At 33.7% G+C, this 19,496-nt stretch overlaps 1 pseudogene; it reads left to right on the forward strand.

Annotated features, from left to right (window-relative positions):
* LOC129222495 (choline/ethanolamine kinase-like) overlaps positions 1–14,366 on the forward strand; it is a 30,184-nt pseudogene extending 15,818 nt beyond the window's left edge.
* The last annotated feature ends 5,130 nt before the right edge of the window (positions 14,367–19,496 follow it).

Genomic DNA, 19,496 nt, shown 5'->3' on the forward strand with positions numbered 1-19,496 from the left:
TGTATTTTTTTCTGAAAGAGCATGCCTAAAAATATAGGATCTGACCATTTTTTAAATAATTTGCTTAAGTTTAACATTTTAAAAATTACTTAAATCGGTGCGCTTTCATTATTTACGCTTCTGCTGATGCCATCACAAATGATGAAATGCCATTCATTGTTGCAATTCACAGAGAAAAATATTTAATTCGCATCTTTACTCACGTGTATTGGCAACGATATGGTTGATAGCAAGCGTAGAGCACAATTTTAATTCGCTTCTTGATTATCATAACGTGGAAACGCGATAGAAAGATGCGCCAAAGAGCATCATTTGAGACGTCATCAAGACCACGCCTTGTTTGAAAAATCTGACATTTTAAAAAAATAAATAAAAAATAACTGTTGGGAAAATGAAAGTATTTTCTGGGTTCTTGTTTTTTGAGCAATCACGATTGCTTATTGTTCTCATTTGACTGTTTTTGATGTTACGCTGATTTTATTTTCCCGCCAGCACCCTCTGCAGCATCACCGTCGACCGGGTCCTCACGATGCTGCTCCTCTAGCGAAAACCGTCTCCAGGTTGCGTCAATATCCTACACTTACACGCATGCATACACAACTACACACACACACACACACACACACACACACATACACAAACACATACACCACCACATACACACACGCACACATACACACACACAAACACATACGCACACGCATACATACAGACAGACACCACACATACACACACACAAACACACACACACATACACACAACTACCCACACATTCATGCCTGCACACAGACACAAGCACATATGCCTGCACACACATACACATACTCCGCCCCCAAGCACACAAACACTCATACACACAACTACCAACACTCATGCCTGCACACAGACACAAACACACACGCCTACACACACACACACATACCCCCTACACACAAGCACACACGCCTACATACACACTCGTGATTGCGAAAAACATAATTTGAATTCCAGATGACCAAAATTCAAATTAATATTAATTTTAATATTTTTTTTTTTGCTTATTCTATCAATTTCAGTGACAAATATACTACTTTTGACTGAAGGAAACAACCCCATTGTCCATGCGAAAGCACTGGACATCGTAATAATACGCCAATTTTATCAAAAGTTTCACCTTGAGATCTGTTTGTGGTGATAGCAAATGCAGGTATTATTGGGAGCTGGAACTGAAAGCCGCCCCTCACTCCCTAAAATTATTTATTTAAATATTAAAATCGCGAAAACATAATCAAAATGAAAATATTTTAAATGCCCGTAAGTTACCCAAAAAGCCTGAATAATAAAAACAAATGCAAGTATTTCATTTCTTTATGCTCAAGCGAGAATTGGCAACACCACAATATTATCCAGCAATTTCTTCACGCTAACTATATCGCGTGGGGCTGTGGTAGCCCGATCGGTAGAGTGTCGGATTCGGGGCCGGAGGGTCCTGCGTTCGAACCTCGATGGTCGAAGACCCACCGTCGTCATTAAAGGGGACTGAGCGACGTTAAATATGCTCGTGGTCTCAATGTCCTCCAAGTGAAACGATACCTCTGGGGGTGCTAGCACCAGGTAGCTATTAGCTCCTGGACTAGTTCTAAATTCACATTAACAGTTCGATCCGGTGATGGTGCTGCCATCTATCGGTATATAAAATAATGGAGGCAAGGCACTTAGTATGCAGTCCTCGACATAAATACAGTTGTAGTCAGTTGTGACTCTGAATAGGAATAGGAACTATGTCGCGTGATAAAGCAATTAAAAATAGATTTTCACTAACTTTTAATTGCTTCTAGCGCGTTTTCTAGCCATTTTAGCGGATTGGCATTTTTGAACGGTAAACGGGGTAGAACGTGTTTTATAGTATTTTGCACGAGCTTTCCAACCATACCAAGCTCGAAGCGCTAAAATGCATTTTTCATGTAGAAAGAGCTGTTTAAAAAACCAATTAAAACTTAATGTTTCACGCTTCCAACAATGAATTTCAGCAATGGAAAAGAGATAAAATTAAAATTTTTGAGTTTTGCTAACTAAAAATTGCTTATAAATTTTCTTCTAGTGGATTTAGGTTATTGGACCTTGGGCGCCCTGACAATTTCTTCGTTAGGAGCATTTTTTAAAGACCTTTCCAACCGTATCAAATTCGAAAAAATTGGACCATCCGTTCGCGTAGAAAGAGCAATTTAGGACGAAAATGCGTTTTTTCATTAATATCTCCTTTAATTAGCGTTCGAGTTCAAAATTTTTTATTGATGACACTAAAACTCGGCAATAGCTACCGAACAAAAGAAGAATGAAGGAAATCGGTTAACAAACAGAGGAGAAATCGGTACCGAAAGAAAACGGCTTGCCTATTAATATATAACGATTAGTATTAATTCATGAGAGCTTGTGCAAAAGAAAAAAAAAGTAGTAGAAAATCTTTTGATTTTCTCTCTTTATGATTTTGGTTGAATTGAAATGGAATTACTTCATTATCAAAAAGACAACACATGTAACTGCTATTGACGCAGAAATAAAGCCAAAACGAATGAAGTTTTTGCATTCAGCAGTTAGAATACGTTGACTTTATAAAGTAGATAAATGATAACATCAATACCATTAAATAAAAAAATTGAAAATCATTTCATACCTGAATTTTGGGGTTACAAGAAACCGCTCTTTCGTTGCAGAAGAAGTTTCTGTGACAGTTGGAAGGAAATTGTGACAGTTTGTTACGAGGGGGAGGAAAGGGGAAACAAGAAGTGTGACGCACAGTTTTTATAAGAATGTTTATAAAAAATAGTGGGACGTGTGACAACGGGGGAGGGGGATATGATGAAGTGTGACACTTTTTGACAAAAAAGGGAGGGGGTCCCAATATGCTGAAAAAAAGTGTGACATCATTTATGGACAGCCCCTAAGCTCATTTCTTTGCATTTAAAAAGTGTTACCTTGTATCTTTTTTTTCAGGACAGTTACAAGCTACGATTACTGCTTCTGATTTTACTTTATAATTGAATTATGTTCAAACACTTACAATTAGCATGTTTATAATCTCATGCGCGTCCGCATCCAAAAGTTCTTGAAAATGTTTCAGATTTTTCAAGATTTAACATTTCTTTGAAATCCAAGCAGTCAGAACCATAGGGGCGTAGTATGGTAAAAAAAAAAAAAAAGGAAAAGTTCTGACTCTCGGAGAGGGATGTAATCCTCATCCGAATTTGCTACTGGTCAGTTACATGAACGATGGTTGAAAATATGTTCTTGTTTGATTTCAGGTAACATTTTACTTCGAGAAGATTCGGCGGAGTCTGGAGAACCAGAAATTATGTTGATTGACTTTGAATTTGGTGGATACAATTACAGGTAATTCAGGAACATTTAAAATTAAGAGAGTCCAAATTGCAAAACGCTTGTTAAGATTTGTATTCGATTTTTTAAAACTAATTTTACTCAACTGAAAATTTGCAGCCATTTTGTATGATTAGTAGAGGGAAAAGGTGGGGGGGGGGGGGGGGGGGTAAAATAAATTCCGATTTTTGAGTTGATATAACGCGTAGAAGTTGCTATTGGAAAAGGCTTACGAAAAAAAAAATTATAATATTTTCCAATCGCCCAGTGCGCCTGAAAAATCGAAAAGAAAAGGAGGAAAATTTCAAGCCTTTCATTGTGACATTTTAAAACGTTTGCTTCAATATTTTTAATGCAAAATAACCAAAACATTTCAACGAAAAATACTATAATGAAAATTATTATTTTTTTACGGATTACTTCTCGATTTCCTAAAGCTATAAAATTAAAGAATAATTCACTTTTCTTTCAAATTTTTCGTAAACATAAAGCAAATTCTTTTCAAATATCATTTTACGGGAAGGGATATCCAGATACCTGAAACCATTCAGCTGGGGTAAACTCACGGGCAAGAAAGTATACAAAACGTAAAATTTATTTTTGATATGGTGCAATCACTACAATCTACTTTTCTAGGTTATCAAATCTGGGGGGGGGGGGGGAATTACAGCACACAACGACATTTATTTATTTCTTTATTTTATTTTTATTTATTTATTTATTTAATTATTATTATTGTTATTATTATTATTATTTTTGGAAGTCGTCAGTCATAATTTTGGTCTTGAGAACAGTACGCAACTTTTTTACTCTGGTCAAACTTCAGGGAACCATGTACAAAATTTACCGTGAATTAAGATCAGTTGGTTTTGATGTCACTCTTCTGCAACAACTTTTGCTACACTATTGCACTTGCACTGTTGCATGGTAGTTAAAAATGGGTTGTTGACGACGCTTTATCATCAGTTAGGCTTTTTGATGACGATGAAACAGGATCTAGTTAATTTTTGTTGTACTGTATCAAAAAATGGAGAATTTCCTTACTGGTCAACCGGTCATTATTAAGCGCACTCACCTTACATATATATTAGTACAACGGACACTTCGCGCGGCACCCCTCACCCCTTCTTACGGCACCCCTTGATGCCGCAACACCCAGTTTGAGAACCACTGTTATAACCCAAGCAAAGAAAATCCCGACGATGAAGAAAAGACTGGTATTTTGAAATGGAAGGAAGTAAACTCTTTCAGGACTGTGTCAGTAAATGGGCAATGCCAAGCATATGCCTAGCACTTCACATGACTATCGTCTGTGAAAAAACCATAAACGATTCCTTTCACTCTCATTAGGAAAAAAGGAACTTCAGATAAAAAAGAAGCAAAATATTTTAAAAATAAATTTTAAATAAAACCTACACTTTCAAAGCGACAAGTTCCTAAGCGTATTCCAGCAATGGGGTCGTTTCCAAAATTTTAAAGGTATTTTTTTCTGAAAGAACATGCTTTAAAAACATAGGATCTAACCATTTTTTAAATAATTTGTTTAAGTTTAATATTTTTAAAAAACTACTAAAATCGGTTGCGCTTTCATTGTTTACATTTCTTGCAGATGACTTCACAAATGATGAAATGCCATTCTGTGTTGCCATTCACAGAGCAAAATATTTAATTCGCATCTTTACTCACGTGTATTGGCAACGATAGGGTTGATAGCAAGCGTAAGAGCACAATATTTAATTCGCTTCTTGATTATCATAACGTGGAAACGCGGTACAAAATGCGCCAAAGAGCATCATTTGTGACGTCATCAAGACCACGCCTTGTTTGCAAAATCGGACATTTTTAAAAAAATAATTAAAAAAATAACTGTTGGAAAAATGAAAGAATTTTTTGAGTCCATGTTATTTTTTTGCTTATTCTATCACTTTCAGTGACTAAAAATACTATTTTTGACTAAAGGAAACAACCCCATTATACGCGATTTTTTTACATGAAATAAATTCAAACTGTTCAGTCATCGCGGATAGCGATAATGAGTACAAGTCAACGTTGGCTGTGAATGCCAACGTATATGCTTGACAGATGAGGATTTAAATCAAGGTACAGTGAACAACATTAAAATAAAGACGCATTATATGAGAGATTAAAAAAAAACACACCTCTTTATAAAACCGGCTAACTAGTAAAGATCAAAACGATAAGGCTTATGTGTTTTTCGCGATTGGAAGACACCTGCTCAATATTGCCTTCTAATCCCCCCCCCCTCATCTAAATATTTCTTTTCCTTAAGTACTAATGTCTTTTGCGTGGTTTTTGGAGGGATTAAAAAATTATGACCGCAGAAAGTTACAGATATTTACAGATATGCACATACTTGTATATTGATGTACATGTGAGATATGCATATACTTTGTATATTGAAGCGCGTTGTACAGTCGAAAGATATCCGATTTCAATAAATGCTGTTGGTAATTTAGTCAATCACCAATCACAACATTTTCACAGTAAAGCTTTTGAATTATTGTGATACTTGAGTCATTGAATAAACTTAAAAACTGACAAATTTGATTTAATATTTAGGAAAAATAAGAAAGAAAAAAAGCATTTTCTATCAAATGGATTTGGTAAATCGAAAAGTAATCTGTAAACAGAAAAAATAATAACTTTTCCAGATATAGTAGTACCCGCTGCAACTTTTTATTCTATAGCATCAAAAAAATCACTGACGTCAAATTTTGAAAAAATTCCAAAGAAACGTTGTAATACTACACTTTTCTAATTTTTTAGAAGCTTATCGCAGTCGGAAGACTTATCCAACTTCAAAATTTTTTAAAAATTCTCTCTCAAACGCAACTTTTTCGCGTTATAGCGACTCGAAAAACTATTTTTTTTTGCATCTCCCTAATGATTAGTCTACTTCAGTGGTGTCCAACATTATTTTACTCGTGGGAGAAAACATCACATTAAAAAAGTTCACGTGGTTCAGAACACAAAATAAAATTTAAAAACATATAAAAAAAAGAAAAAAAAATTAAAATATCATGGAAAAAATGGGAAAGGATAGAAAAATTGCAAAACAAGAATTTTTTTATCATTATTTGATGCTTATTTTATTATTTGGATTTATTTTCCACAAAACAATTTCTGAATATTTGGCTCCAAATTTGTGACATTGGCACTAATCGTATTTTTCGATTTGTAATATTGAACAAAACAACGGGCCACACGGGTCAGCTCCGCTTGACGCATCTAGCCTTTGCGCAATAGGTTTGATACCAGTTATGAACAAATCGTAAGATTCAATTCTTAAGACCTTAAAATCTTGAAATTTGTTCCTTTGCAGTAAGATTTATTTTCATATTCATAAAGCTAAGTTTTAAAATAAATATGCATGTTTTATTTTAAAACCTTAGTCTCAAATCCTCTGACAATGCTCTGATATTCATTTTGTATAACACAAAAAATGCTAAAAACAGCTTTTATTTAAAAGAAATCTTCTGTTTTTTAGAACTTTCGGACATAGCAAATCATTTTTGTGAATGGTGTTTTGATTACAACACAGAAAAGTACCCTTACTTTACAGTTGATTGGAACTTATTCCCGAATAGAGAGGAACAGGTAGGATTATCTTTCTTTTTTCTCTAACGCTTGAGTTATGCCTTTAAAATTGATAGTGTAAAGAAAAAAAAAATAACTCATATAAATGTAGTTCGTTATGATCTTAACTAATAATAAAGTTTAAAGTCTCTCTGGAGGATGTCTGTAGGTTGTCTGGATCTCTGTGACGCGCATAGCGCCTAGGACAGTTCAGCCGATTTTCATGAAATTTGGCACAAAGTTAGTTTGTAGCATGGGAGCGTGCACCTCGAAGCGATTTTTTGAAAATTCGATTTTGTTCTTTTTCTATTTCAATTTTAAGAACATTTTCCGGAGCAAAATTATCGTAAGATGGGCGAGTAAATTACGAAATTATCATGACGTGGAATGGGAGAACGAATGAACATAGCCAATTGGCGAGAAATTCGTCATTCATTATTTGTAAATATACAGGCGAACCGAATGACCTTTTAATTTTCAACTACGGGCAAAGCCGTGCGGATACCACTAGTTTAAAATAAATTTAAATCTATGACAAAAACTTTCTCCACCCTTATTGACGAAAGATGTTAGTTTTTGACGAATTTCAATTTTCTTTCATCAACCATACAGGTATACTCGTGCACTTCAATCATGATGCCCACACGGGGGTGTAAGAAGGTGCCACAGTAATGAGGTCCGGAAAGGACAAAATTACATTAAAAACTTATTTTTAGGTAAGGTAAGTGTAGATATAAGGGAACTGAATTTCAATGTTTCTACTTCAGATTCTACACCCTCCCTTTTTGGGGGATGAATTGAGGGGTAAAGCTTCGTGCATTGTGTCCAAAACTATACTCTGTGAGAGTAAGTGGGTGTGAAAAGAATCAATTTTAAACTCTCTGAGAGTATGGGTGTGAGAAAATCGACTTTTAACTCTCAGGGAGTAAGTGATATAAAAAAAATCGACTTTAAATTCTCTGAGAGTAAGTGGGTATGAAACAATAAATTTTTAACTTTCTGAGAGTGAGTGAGTATGAAAATATCGGCTTTAAACTCTCTGAGAGTATGTGGGTATGAAAAAAATCGACTTTAAACTCTCTGAGAGTATATGGGTATAAAAAATCGATTTAAACTCTTTGAGAGTAAGTGGGTATGAAAAAATCGACTAAGAACTCTCTGAGAGTAAGTGGGGATGAGAAATTCAGCTTTATGACTGTTTGTTTGCGATTGAAATCATGTTTCCCATTACTCCAGAGATTATGGGGTAATTGGAAACACCCATTTATTTCCTCATGAGGTTGATATAGGTTCATAATCGCACTATACAATCAGTTCAGAAACTTAAGAATTTCTGCACCAACAATATTCAAACTGTGGCCCGTACGTCGCATGCGGTACGTTGAATCTTCAAAATGTAATCTGACACCGTTTTAAAAGAAAAACCACACAAAAAAATAAATAATAATTATGTGCTGAATTAATGTAAAATGCACCCAAAGTTGTAATTTACATCGAAATGTAATCTTACAAATAATTTGGAAGACTGAAAAACTTAGCTGTTTTCATTTACACTAGAGTACAGGATTTATGTGGCAGCTGGAAACGCCTCAGCCGCACATCGAAATTAGTTGGGAGGTGAAGTCTACAAATAAACGTTTTTAGTAACCTTCTACACACTGTTAAAAAAATCCTGAAATTTCGGTGAAAGTTACTGGCATCCATGTTGCGAGTAACCTTTACCGTAAAATCCGATTTTACTGTAAAATTTTACGGTAGAATAAAAGATAGTTAAAAAACGCAAAATACGAGTCGCAGGTTCGATTTCGGGACCTTTGGATTGGCAGGTGGCCTTGCTGCTCACCATGTGAGTTAGGACACATCGAGTGAGGGGAAATACAGTGTTATCTTTGTTTTGTAAGTCACGTGGTGTATCAATTGGCAATGCAATCGTTTATTTTGTTCGGTACAATTTACCGTAACTTTTTTATGTACTGTAAACACTCCATTTTACAGTAATATTTACCGCAAACGTTTCCTGAGTTTTTAACAATGCATGAGAAGTAAAACTAGCAGAAATCAGCAACTAGCATTTGTAGATCTGTTGAAGAGGAAAATGTTAGATCAATAAACTTAAAATAACTTTTTTCAGTGTCGCCTTCAAGCAATGAAGACGCCTAAACAATTGTTTGAAAGCACGCGGAACTCTCAGAATGTTGCACAGAAATGTCTACATTGGTGTAAGAAATGAAGCGAATTTTCATATTTGATCTACGATCTCCAGAATTACTGGACAGATTTTAATAAAATTTTGTATGAACATAAGCTTGACTTAGGCCTATTTGCAATAAAATTGTACATTTTAATGAAGAAAATAGATTTTAGACAACGAGAAAACTGAACACGAAATCAGCTTTGTAATTGTTGCCAAAAACAATGAAAAATAACAGTACTTAGTTATAAAGTTAATTAGTTAATGAAGGTTACAAACTAATTTCGAGGCTGAACTTAAGCAATGTGAATTACGCTATAAATGTTGATCACCTGACTTGAATCAAGAAATCTTAGAAAAAACTGCTCTATTTGAAAAGTTATGCCCGAAATCCACAAATGTGTGCTTGCTTTCGTTCAGCATTGAAACTAATTTGTTAAATTTATTAACAAAACTAACCTCATAATTACTATCATCTTTAAAAAATTTTTTGGCAACAATTAAAAAGCGGAAGTGATTCAACTTTATGATATCTATTATTTTTCATTGTTTTTGGCAACAATTGAAAAAAAAAAAACTACGCCCACTTCCGTCACACAAAAATCTTGCGGATCAGAATTTCAAAGTCCTCGCATAAAAAGTTTCACTTCAAAATATCTACTGATTGCATTAACTAATAGTGGCAAATTGTGCGAGTAAAATGTTGTGCAAAATTATGTATACCTTGTGAATTAAAACTCTTTTATTTAGTTACTTTTATTCATTCCATCTAGATCGAGTTCATCACTACCTATTTAAATCAATTGAAAAAAAGATGGCAATTTGAAAGGCAAGGATTTTCAGTCAGAACTGAATGTGATACTCAACGAAATTACCTTCTTCGCCATGGCAGCCCATTTGATGTGGTCTCTCTGGAGCGTTAAGATGGCACAGACCTCCTCAATGGATTTTGCACACAGAGTATGAGTTTTGTGAATAATTTAATCAGACCTCTGCATTAAATGAAAAGAAGTTAACTGGTTGTCGCACCACTTGAATGTCTTCTAACGCGAGGGTCAATAAAGCTGTTCCATGAACCAAATCCCAACTCTAAGGATCTAATATTCTGTATACTTGATTCATTGTAATGGATTAAATGGGGTAATATAATAGAACTTACTTAATATGAAATAATTAGAAATTGGAATAAATTTTAGATTAATAGGATAGAAAGTGCAATAACATCCGTACAGTACTATAAAATAAGAGAGAGAGTAAATACAGGGGCACAACGAGCGTAGGTTAAACTCACATAAGAACCCCTGATTTTAAGTCATATTTTCTATTATGTAATGTAAAGACCATGTAAAGACTGTTATGACCAAATTAGACAAACATCCTGCTTGTTACGACCCCCCTCCTCATCTTTCCCAGAAGGGGAAAGATGAGGAGGGGGCTAGCTTTCTGCTCCAAAGCTGGAAGCTAGTAAATTAAATCATATATTTTAAGAGCAAAACATTATAAAAAATTAATACATTAGTATATTTCACTTGTAACATTTATTCATTCATAAATTTAGCAGTTTTCAAAGTTTAAATTGTAATGTTTTTCAATGGCATGAAAGAAGATTTTTAAATTTTTTAAAATTTTCATTTCCCCTTAAAATTTTTAGTTTTACCCGGAAAATCATGATAATTGACGCACAGTTTAATTATCTGCTTTCAACTGATTCTACCTGTCTTGTCTGGGGTTCAGTGAAGTCTGACAGCGATAGGATGGTTCGGGTTCGAATCTCGGCTCGGGCATGGACTTAATTTCTTTCTCCTGTCCTTGTCCTTTCTTTGTGTGAATGTGCCTATAAGGGTCATTCTCCAGAAAATGTAACTTTTGAATGTAAATATTGTTACAAATTCTGTAAGTAGTAATTATTTTTGTGATTAATTTGTCGTAATCTCGCTAAATTTGGCGTTTATTAAGTTATCTTTCATCTAAAATTATTGTAGTAACGTAACCTGTAAATAGTTTCTTGTAATGAATATATAGCTCCCGTACATTCGGCTGAATAATACGGTCACCCTATTTTTCATTGATAAGATTCGTGAATGAATAAAAAGAAGATATGATGAATGTGTAGAACTTAGTAGGATTTTCTAGAGATTTCTTCGCTCGGTATAAAGCGCCGGGCGTCTTGTGAATGAGTCAGTTTCGATTGAGAATTTGTTCTGAGAGTGTACTAGCTCTGTTTTTTGCAAGGCATTTCGCTGTGTTGGTTTTTCGTATTTGGATGAAAATACATGTGTAACCGTTGAGTTTACGGTGTTGATTGTTATTAGCTTAATTGCTGATGATTAACTTAGCAGTTGTCAACGATCTTTCCTGTACCTAGTGTAAATAAATCTCCTGTGTTTCACTCAAGAACTGTGTCGTCCTTTCAAGAAAGGGGAAGTCACACCGAATCCGTTACAATATTTTTCAATTTCGAAACCTTTTTTTTTTTCCATTCTTACATGAAAGTGTTAACTACTAGAAGCAACCATAAACAATGGCCCATCTAAGTTCCAATTATTTTACTCGTAAATAAAAAAAATAAAAAAATGCCTTGTTCACGGAAATTAAAAAAAAAAGAAAAAAAAACTTTTAATGTTTAAAAATCGAGGCCAATTTAATATCGAAGTAGTACTTTTGTTAATTGTGAAAACAATGAGCTATTTTAATGAATAGTGGGAATTTAATATTAAGATCCCTTAACTAAAGTACGGCTTAGTTAGTAGTTATCCTTTTTGTTCAAATTTGTGTTAAAAATAGTATTTAGTAAATTTGAGAATATACTGACTGTTTATAATTTTGGTACAGTGCCTAAGATTGATGTATTTTCCCTCCATCATTTATTTTCACCTCAGAAATAATGGCAATGATAAGGTCTGTCACGGAGGTGAGGAATTTTCCATTAATATAGGCCTAATGTATACATTTTTCAGGGATTTTTTTTCTTCGTTGTTACAATCTGCACATGTTAAGCATATAAAACGTGTTCACTTCTTTTTTTACATTAATTTACATCCCTGAAAATCAAGTTCACGGAGGTGAGAATTCACAGTAACTACACTTATATTAGTTTTTAAAGCGAAATCTATCTTCTTGTTTTTCAACAAAAATCTCACAATTTTTTATGGCTGAAAATAAACAAGGGGTCTCTCTTGTATCATGGAAAATAAAATTTGATGTCATTGCTGCCACGTGTTAATGAGGAACGGCATTTTAAGTTTAGGTAACGGAGGTGAGAATTTATTGTGTGTAATGGCTCCTTATCCTACTAAAACGAACTAAAACACAATATTAAAAAATTAAATACACCAAAACAATAAGTTTTTAAGACACTTGTGAAAGGGATAATAAATAAAAAAGTATATACTTTTAAATAAATAAGTTATTAAGCAGCATAAACAGTCTCGCAAGGAGTGTGACATGCAACGGAGGTGAGAATTCGCATGTTGTAAACCAAAAATATACCAAAATAAAAATTATTATTAAAAAATTTCTTGGCAGGGTTAAATCGGCATATTTTTGATGAAATTAAAAATCATTGTTAAATGAATTGTTCCTTAACGTTTTTACAGTAAAAAGCGTGTGAAGGAAAAGTTACACTTTTTGAAGAATGACCCATAAACGGGTCCTTATGGCTGGGGCTGTAGAAATAGAACTTCACACCAATTTACTGTACAGTTGGAAAAGTGAAGCAGCGCACCTCAAATTGTCAGCCTATCTGGCACACTACAGCAACAACTGATTCTACTCTATCTATATAATAATAGTTATGACTCTACTATGCGGTCATATTTCTTAATCTTCAGATAGATCTACGAGTTTCGCAACTCATAACTAATCTTCTAGATATTTATATTTGCATTGATTCAGTGCAGTAGTTTAAAGCGGGGTAATATTGAGTTTTTTATTGTAAAAATAATACATATGAATGTAAATTGGTTACTTTTTTTTTGGTGAGCATTCCCCTCTTCTCCTCCACACACACATTTTTCTTCCAACTGCAGCGATTGAAAAAAGAAAAGTTCCGTTTCTAATCCAATTTTGATTTAAATTATACATGTGTAGCGCAATAAGAGTAAAAGTGTGAAACTTACAAACTTTCTGATGTAAACTTCTGATTCTTGTTTAAGTAAAGATAATTATAATATATAGTGGAACCTCGATAACTCGACACCCAAAGGAACATGAAAGCATGTCGACTTAAGTGGATTTTTACTGAGGTTCTTTAATTTTAATTCCTTAAGAGTTTCTGTATCACTTACTTACTAATGCTTATCATTCACATTATGATAAATATATCCAGCAAATTAATTTTCTTTCTTTTTCGTTTTTTTTTTGAAAAATACAAAAATCACTAATATTATTTGGATACCTCGTCAGGAATTAATACATAAGTTTTGAAAAGAGATAAAAGCTTCTTTTCTGTCAGATCTGTTAAAGATAAAAAGTCCTGCTCACACTTGTTTGAAAAACATGTCACGGTGCCTTCTTTCTCAAGAGATGTACATTTATCTTAACTTTTTCCTACCCTTTTTGAAATACATTAACAGCACAGAGTGTGGTGGCTGACTCTCCGGGATAAAAGACAAAGTTCTCTAAAAGAGTTTTCCAGAAAAGGACTAACTGACCAGGGAAACGTAGCTAAAAATTCTGAGAAAAAGTTAATATGAAAGATTGTTGGTAGCAAATATTGGACTTGAATAGAAATTGTGTGTCGACTTACATTGATTCCTGGAAATGTGTGTCAAGTTAGAGAGGTTTTCGCCCATCGGAATCAGCACTGGGCTAACCATAAGAGAAATACATGTCGAGTTACCGAGGTAGTCGAGTTATCCGCATGTCGAGCTACCGAAGTTTCTATGCATTAGTACCGTTATTATTCCATAGCCTTTACTTTTGTATCACATTAAGGTAAAAGTATTTATTTCTATTTCAGGAACATGGAAATGTGCGCAGAAATCTCTACTTCAATCTCAAGGACCAGTATTTAAAATCCAAACGTTGATGATAGGAATCATATCAGAGAAGAGGGTGTACAGCTTATAAATTGCACTCAAGATTTTTGGCTTTGTGGAAATTATTTTTTTGTAATGTCAACGAATTTCTGGAAATAACATTTAAATTAAGCACTAGTTCATTTTCATTCTATATCGCTAAATTAAGTTTTATATTTATGATAAGAAATAAAACAAATATATCATTGTTTTAGATATTTTTCATGCTTTGAATTTTTTAATTGATATTTCTCAACTTAAACATACGACATTGCAAAAGTATGAAATGTTTTCAGTTCCGATTTCATCTGCCAAGGAAAACATTAAGCTGCCGCTTCGTAAGTAATAAAACTGTAAAGAATTATTAAACTGTGTGCTGCAGAGCAAAAATTAGTTATACACGTTAAAATGCAGTGTTGACACGTGTTTGACTTCTATTAATTGCATAATTACGCATATAAATATATAGTGGAAGTAGGGAAGATTGATGTAGAAAAACTACTATCTCCAATTTTTTCCCGGACAATGTACATTTATACTTCGGTAAATATAAGCGTTGTAAATTTGGTATTTTAAGATCAAGACTTGCTGAAAGGTTAATCCAAAGGGCATTTTACTGAATTTTAATATGAGAGACATGTTTTTAGGAGATTGCAAGAATTGTTTACATTGTTTGCGGCAGTTCATTTTGTGTTGTATGATGCAAAAGACAAGGTCTCATTTTCTTCTCTAATTTTTCAGAATTTCCCAAATCCGTGTTGCAATGTCAAATCAAGGATGCCTTATTTTTGTGTTGTCTTTCTCACGGGCAGTCTTTTTGTTACATCTTCTAATATTGCATGTTGACATTGTGCTCATTTATTTTCGATTTTTCAGTCATTGGTTTATATGTTCGTATCATTTTCTTTGCAAAAGTGCACACTTTGACTAAAATATGACAACAATTATGACTTATGTACACTAACGGGGAACTTTAATGCTCTAATTGGTGCGTTGATACAGTAGCGCGGCTGATAGATGCTTTTTAACACTGCCTTGTGTTTTGTTATATCAAAGTAAGAACTTTTTTAAAATGTAATCTATTATCGATTGAATGGAAAAACCAGCGTGAATAAAGCAAATTATCAAGAAAACGTGTGCTTTATTCACGTTGGTTTTTCACTTCAATCATATTTTAGCACAAAGCTTATTTGATCATTTTCCATGTAACCTATAATTATTAGATACACTAAAGATTTAAGAAAAGCATTGCTCCTATTCATTTAATAATGTATTTTAACATATTTTCGTCTTAACATATGGGTATACTACTAAGTAATTTCCTTTTAAAAATAAATAAATACATTAACGCATAAAAAGACAAAGAAAAACTTAGTTAAAAATAAAAAGCAGAAATTTACAAAGCCTTGCTGTCACGTAATTTTGGGTTACAAGGAGCAACACAAAAATTTTGTGAGCTTATGGATGTGAAGGTAGCAGTTTTCTTATGATTCTAGTGCCTTCATCTCTCAGAGAAATAATCTCATTTCACTTTTATCTTTTTTTCTGGGGAAAATAAATTTAATACACTGTGAACAATTTACAAAAACAGTTTATGCTTTACCCATAAATCAGTAAATGTTCCTCTTTTACATTCCGGCTGTGGAATGGGTTATTAAACTGGTTAGTGAGTCGGTAAGAGTAGGGTGTTTTGGGATGAAACAAGATATTGATTAATGTGAAAACCTTTATGCTCGCGAATCGCGATCCCCAACGCAAAAATTGAGTCACAGGTTCAACTTTCAAACCTTGATCGAAACGTAGAAATTTGTTTAAAGCCAAGTAGTTATTATGATTGTAAGTTACTTTACAAATATATGAGTCCTGTCAATAACTATTCTTTTTGGGAACTGCAGGGTAGAACACAAAGTGCAACCACCAGTTTGGTGTGGGTTCTGGGTTGTTAATGCAACACAATAATTCCAGGTCCAGCAAAGAACTGTATAGTGCACCTTTACTGTAAAAATACATATAACCGGGACCGGGATCTAAAAGAAGAAATGCTGCAATATATACAAAATAAGCTAAAAACGTAGATTTTTGATTGATTTCACGGCTTATGCGTGAACTAAAAACTGTAAAGGAATGTAAATATTTTCAAAGATATACTAAAAGACAGTTAAATGGAAGCATTTAAACGAAATTAGATCAAAAATTTTGAACATTTGGATTTTTCTAAAAATATTTGAAAATTGACCATTTTTTACCTTTTTTTTTCAAACTTTGCTGCTAATGCGCGATCTGAAGACATAAATATTATTATTTTTATTGTTTTTCTCATGTTTAGGCTAGCAATACACAACTTTTTTTTTCTATTAGAAGTTCCTTATCAAAAATTTCCTTTTTTTGGCCCACCCTATTCTTTAGTTAAGGAAAACAATTATTCTCTATCAGTTTTTTTTTTTGTTCTGAAAATGCAGGCAAATGATTTTCGAAGTTATCTTAATTGAATTGACCATTTTTTTAAATTCTGAGTGAAAAATTTGGGGGTGCAACCACCCCCTCTCGCCCTCCCCCCTATTTGCCGCCTCTGCTTTCAATCATTCGTTTATTCAATATTATTAAGTTCATGATTTTTCACAACCAATATATACCAATTATTTATTAATTTTTTGTATCATTAAGACATTTTTATTGCCCTAAGAGAGAAAATAACACCCAGGACACCTGAATGGCGAGTCTCACGAACAGGTCTCAAAGCAAGCGTTTTTACAGCACGACCACAAAGGGCCGATTTTCGTTTCGCTAATAAGAGTTTATCAGCTCTTCGCCGATGCTGATCTTTATGGATGTGCTTTGAATTCTACACAAACTATAGTGCAAGGTTTCTCTAACAATTTGAGTTTTTAAAACAATGATACTACATACTCTAGAATTCGTGTGACGTTGTACCCATTAATACTAGTTACCTTATACAAATTTTTTAGTGCAGTATGTTTGAATTTAGTTAGAAAAGGATTTTTAATGGAAATGTAATTAAACTATTGCATTTCCGTTATGTAAGTAAACTATTATCTACTATAATCTTTTATTATTATTTACAGTGACGATAAGGGTGATGAGACAACTCCTTATATCGTGTCAGACCTCATTTTGCTCGGAGAAATGACATAATTCGATGTGAAAAGGACTCAACACGCTGTTAGAAGCTCCCTACAAAAATATTGAGCCATGCCGCTGCTACAAATGTCCATAATTGTGAAAGTGTTGCCATTTTAGGATTTCTACTGCAAATTGATCATTCGATTATGTCCCAAATAATTGAAAAATTCAAGTTGAGAGATTTAGGGGTCAAATTATTTGCTGGATCTTTCCAGAATGTTTCTTAGCCAACTGCAATTGTTTGTGGCAGGGAAACATTCCGCGTTGCCTCCAATAAAAATTCCATCGTTGTTTGGGTAAATAAAGTCTATAAATGACTCCAAGTGGTCGTAATTAGCTGATATAACCCTTTTTAGTCATTCATAGGACTCAGTCTGTGCCATTTCAAAGCAGCCCATACCGTTATGGAGTCAACATCAGGTTGCACGGTGGCAAAGACAGGATGGTAAAGCATCCATCAAACCTTACCATCTGTTATTATCAACTGAAATCCGGACTCAACTGATCAGCGACCAAGCCATGTCTTTCCAGTCCTCTAGGGCGGATCACGAGCAGAGGAGAAGAGTTACAGGAAATGAGCAAGTTTTGAAGGCACTAAAGTCAGTCTTTCGCTGTAATTGCTAATTTAAGCCAAATGTTGCTGCCCTATTCTATCGGATATGCCCGTCGTATACCCCACGTTGATTCTTATAGTTATTTCACGCAGTATTGCTTGTTCATTAACCTTTACAATTAGCCGGTCTTGGTCATTAAGTGCAAGCGGTTGGCCACTGTATTGCCCATAGGGGGAGATTTTGCCTGAAATTAAGAACTTTCGTCTTTCTTTTGACAATGAGAACCTCAGATTGTTGAATTCAGTAACGAATTTGGAAGTGAAAAATCCAACGAACCTGAACCCTACTACCAATTTGGTTCAAAGTCTGTTAATTCCCATCGTTCGGCCATTATCACGTTAGAAACCGTTTCACATAAGTACAAATGAAAACTCTAGCAATGAACTGTATATATGTATATAAATTTTTACGTGACGCTATTACCGTCTGTATATTTGAATACATATTGCTATTCCATGACTTTTGTCACCTGAGTGTATTTCAAAACGTGAACCTTAAATTACACCACATGAAGTATAATTACAGCTGTTGCCCAATGTTATTGAATCATGACTTATAGAGTAATTGATCTTGAAACTTTAACTTCAAAAAACGAATTATCAATTTTGAGACTGTTTAAATACGGAAATTGATTTCATCCCATGGGTTTTCAACCTGAATAGAAAATTACACCGCATGGAGTATAATCAAAGCTTTTGCTCAAAGTTACTAACTCATAAATTATAGACTAATCGATCTGTATTTTTTAAATTTTTTCCAATTGAGACCATTTAATTGAAAAAGTTGATTAGATGCCAATGTCTTCAACTGATCGGCTCATGCCATCAACAAATATTCGAGCTGAACATAGCGTAAAGACCATAAAAACAGCATTTTCGAATAGTCTTTGCCCTTAATCACTGAGTGGCTAACCAATTTATTTATGATATCATGTACCTAGTATCACGCAGTATCCGTACTTAACAAATTGGGATGACACTCATTGCTTTAGAAGCCAAACAATCATAAACCAACACCGTATTGCACTCCGGCAAAGAAAAGGACAAAACTCAAAATTTGGTATTAGCTGTTGATTCAAAATCTAAATTTAATGCTTTTTCTTGCCACAAAACTTGCATACATAACAGGAGCGTGGAGACTTAAAAACTATATAATCAATAGTGATACGTCATTAAATTTTTATACTTGGAAATATTTTTTAACTTAAAGCGTGCCTCATTAATTTACACAGCAAAACTAACCTGTTAACGTAACATCATAACTTTTTTATGCGTATTGTAGTAATTGAGACTAAATCACTTAAAACCACTATTTCGAAAAACTGATTTTCCCCAGTCCTGTCTTTTTGAGTTGTGTCGCTTTCTTTGCCAGGGTGTGAAATATTCTTGACCTCAAACTTTGACCTCTACTCAAGAACAAACCAATCTGATTTAAGAAAAAAAAGAAATGTCTCTTTTCCTTATCATAGTACTATCTAATACATCCTAAAATTTTTACGAAAATTGAAGACATTAATTATGACAAGTTGTCCAAATTAAAAAAAAAAAAAATCTTAAACACAAAAATAAGTAATTATTATAC

Source organism: Uloborus diversus, chromosome 5 (genome assembly GCF_026930045.1).
Source record: "Uloborus diversus isolate 005 chromosome 5, Udiv.v.3.1, whole genome shotgun sequence".
NCBI classification, from domain to species: Eukaryota; Metazoa; Arthropoda; class Arachnida; order Araneae; family Uloboridae; genus Uloborus; species Uloborus diversus.